Source organism: Anarrhichthys ocellatus, unplaced genomic scaffold, assembly GCF_004355925.1.
Source record: "Anarrhichthys ocellatus isolate YVR2014 unplaced genomic scaffold, GSC_Weel_1.0 scaffold21, whole genome shotgun sequence".
Taxonomy (NCBI): Eukaryota; Metazoa; Chordata; class Actinopteri; order Perciformes; family Anarhichadidae; genus Anarrhichthys; species Anarrhichthys ocellatus.
Window position 1 is genome coordinate 488,747 of NW_022280051.1, and position 4,085 is coordinate 492,831.

The 4,085-nt window shown below is 41.5% G+C and overlaps 1 protein-coding gene across 7 annotated transcripts in view; it reads right to left on the reverse strand.

Moving 5' to 3' along the window:
• The window catches only part of cacna2d4a (calcium channel, voltage-dependent, alpha 2/delta subunit 4a), a 75,238-nt gene that overhangs the window by 12,601 nt on the left and 58,552 nt on the right, over positions 1–4,085 (reverse strand). The window lies entirely within an intron of this gene.

Below are 4,085 nucleotides of genomic sequence, written 5' to 3' on the forward strand. Positions count from 1 at the left end.
GAGAGAGAGGGAGAGAGAGAGAGAGAGAGGGGGAGAGAGAGAGACAGGGAGAGTGATAGGTGAATTAAGTACAATAGAATAAGCCTGTACATCAAATTAAGTTAAATGGATAAGTCGGAAGAGAGAATGAGCAGGGGGAAGAGAAAGGGAAGTGGAACGGCGAAGAGGCAGATTTGGACCGTGCCCCTCTCTAGGAAAGGCACATTTCCACTGCAAACAATATTAGCCCATGCTGACAGTGTCATGGTAACGACATAGAGGCACCAAGAAAACAATGTACACCAGCTGTGGCTGCACAGCATGATCCGTCGAGTGTTAACTCAATATTGTATTGCATCCTCCACCTTTGTATCCGTTCTCTGTTCTTTGAATTGCAGGCTTGTATGTTTTCAAGATGAACAGCAGATAGATTTATATCAACTCTCTTGACCGGAAGTAAAAGGTTGAGAAATTATGACCTCTAGATTGTTTATTAGTGTACATGTTTGTTTTTTTCTTCCTTTTTTGCCAAAACCCCTCTCACTAGCCTGCTTTTTGCGGCTGTCAAAAGCTAAAAAGTGGATGTTTTTTTTTCTTTTTTTTGGTCAAACTTCCATTTCCAGGGATATTTGGACACTTTTTTGATGAAGACCATGTGATACTGTTGACAAATGTGGAAAAAGTAATATTCCTAATCCTACAATCCCTTCTCTCTGATGTAAAGACTGTACAGCAGTGAGTACTGTGTGGTAAAATGTGTGATAACAGTTGTGATATTGCAGTAGGACTAGTAGAAATACATAAATAGTATTAGCAACAGCATTGGTGGCCACACTGCTGCGATAACATTTTCAGTTTATGTAGTGATTCCTTTAGAAGTAATACAGCCATTACTTATAATAGTAGGCTGTAAATGGAGGAGGGAACTTTAATTCCAGCGGTTTTGAAGAAAGAACACTTAATGAGCCAGTTAATGTCTCAGGGTGAGAGACTATATATCTCTCTCTCGCTCTCTCTCTCTCGGCTCTCAGGCTGGAAGAGTTAGAAGAGGACCTGCTGTACAGATCAGCTCTGCCTTCAGAACTCAACTTATGAAAATCCTTTTACAGTAACTGGCCTTCTGAGCCCCAGTGCCGCTGTGTGAACTGACTATTCATAGACAGTGTGTGTGTGTGTGTGTGTGTGTGTGTACGCGTAACACAGCACTCTCAGTCACAAAACATTAAGCCAAGAGTTAGTGTACATGTATCGCACACGCACATGAACACGCACATGAACACACACAGCACATGAACACACACGGCAGAGGAGTGATTGCTTGTGTCAGCTTAGGGCTGTACGTCCATCAGCATTTTGGTCAGCGTGGTAATGCAAAAAGAAACTGTAATTGCATAAGTTCTCAGGGCACACATACTGTATACACACACACACACACACATATGCATGCACACACAACAAATACGCACCCACTGTGAGGGAAGATATGACACTTCATATTAGCATCAAAGACTCAACGTTTTTTTTTCTCCCAGCGAGCCTTTTACAGCTACACAGGGAAAGCCTCCGTGGGGCTCACAATACACAAAACACACACAAACACAAACAGAATGAACACACACCCACCTACCCTCCCACCTCCCACATATACTGTAGGTAAACATTCTGTTTATAGCATGTCCTAATACCCAACCACACACATGCACGTCACGTACTGTAATCATTCTGAAAGCAGAATAATTACTGTAATGGAGTTAGCGGCAAAAAGGCTTTATTAAGAGGGCTATTAGTCTATTATGGGCTGGTCATTTACAGGTGTGGTTGCGGAAGAGAAAAAGTACATAAGAAATATAATAATAAAAATAATACATTTTATTTGTATAGCGCTTTGAAAGGTACCCAAAGGCACTTTACATGGTACAAACAGAAACATATAAAACTGTATAGCATAACTTTAAAAACAGCCAGCAAAAATGTAAGGAATATATTGTTCATCGTCATAAATCATAGTATATTATATTCACTGGAATTTCATCTCAGCACATAGGCTGAAAAGTTCAATACAGCTCACTCAATTATGCTTGTAAAATACTATTAGGGATGAATTATCGATTGCTGAGGATAAGAATAAACCCTGAGCTGTATGTACTCATGGGGATCAGTCTGGATATTATAAGGAAAAAGGCTCTTACATTTTCTGCCTGAGGGTGTGTGTTTCAGTTTGTGAGTGTCTGTGTGTGCGTGTGTGTCTGTGTGTGTGTGTGCGACATGGATTCCGTCCAATCTCTTGAAAATCAGTTGTGATGCTGAATCCGGCTGTAATCAGCCTGTAATCAGTCATGTACAGAGACAACTTTAGCTGATTGGGGAGTTGTTAATACAGCTCATGTGACTCCAGGACGGCTGTTCAGAAATTTACAAAGCGTTAAAGTCGACTTACTACAACGGGTATGGACAAACCAGATAACTGTGTTGGTTTTCAATAATGATGATTTTTCTGTGAATATGTAGAAATTCCAGCAACACATTTTCATATGTGACCGGTCATTTTGAACAAGAATAAATATCACAGGATGCCAGATCAATGCTCCTTCATTTGTACCAAAATCACAGCTGACTTTCCAGGTGGTATTCTAACACTCTCTCACGCACATCTCTTCTCCTTAATAGCGCTATTGACCTTGAAGTTTTGTCCCTCCACCATAATCTCAGATAAAGTGTTGGAAGGCTATTATGGAGGGCAGCAGTAATCTGGCTTCTCCCCCTCTTTGAGTTGGAGGCTGATAGGCCAATTCTAATTAAAATCATCACACTCATCCCTTCGTGTATGCGTGTGTGTGTGTGTGTGTGTGTGCTGTAATAGATGTTTTTTCCCATAATGTGTCAGCAAGCATTTCCCAATGTGTGTTAAGTTTGCATTCAAAAGTGTACACAAAGATGCATGACCTTGCATGCATGCACAGCAACACAGCTTGAATGTGTGTGTATGTGTGTGTGGGTGTGTGTGTGTGTGTGTGTGTGTGTGTGTGAGAGAGCCTCATAGTCTGAGATGCAATTACTGTGAGCTGCCAATCAAAGTGGAGTGCGCTTTCAACAGGAAATGAATTAATGAAGAAATAAATAAAAAAATGTAAGCCACCAAGAGCAGGAGTTAATTGTTTATTACACTAACGAGATAGCGGGATGAGAGACGTAAGGATGGGAACTGTGAACGATGGTAGGAAAAAAACGTGTGACAAAGAATAGCGGGAACAAGAGTAAACAGCCCACAGACACAACGCCCATTTTTCTTAAATGTGTGTGGTGTGATTTATGTCACCAAAATGCAGGTCAATTATTACAAATATACAATTCATTTGCAGATGTAAAATACGTCTTGCAGCTATTAAACATCATGTTTAGGAACCGGGGCTGCATAGTCCTGCCACTAAAGCTTACTGTAATTGAACAGAGAAACAGAAAGAAACAGGGAAAGGTGACCAGCTTACTGGCCTTTTGCTAAATGAGGCTGGGACAGTGTGAAGTGTCTGACATACTGTGAAGAGAGAGAAAGTGATAAGGATGGTGGAAAAAGAAGGAGTGGGAAGGCAATATCTATCTATCTATCCATCCATCCATCCATCAATCCGTCAATCCGTCCGTCCGTCTGTCTACCTACCCACCCACCCACTTCCCCTATTTTTATTTGGTTAAAAACAGTGTGTGGTGACTTAGCAGTTCTATGAACTGGCGCCTGCATGTGCATTTTTGACAGTGTTTAGTATGTTTGGCTGTGTGTGTGTGTGTGTGTGTGTGTGTGTGTGTGTGTGTGTGTGTGTAGTGCCGAGGTGGCACAGGAGGTCAGCTTGTGTTAAATGACGAGAGAGCAGAGCCGGTGTTGATGGCTCCCTTAGCAAGACCCTGGAGTCAAGGCTAAATATATTATAACACATACACACACACACACACATAAGCGGAGTCAATAAATTAAACTGGCACAATAGCTAAGTCTCTGGGACAGAGGGGACACTGAAAATAAGGCCACTGGTGACGAGGTCATTTTACTCTTTTCTGTTTCTCTTTCACACACACACACACACACACACACACACACACACACACACACACAC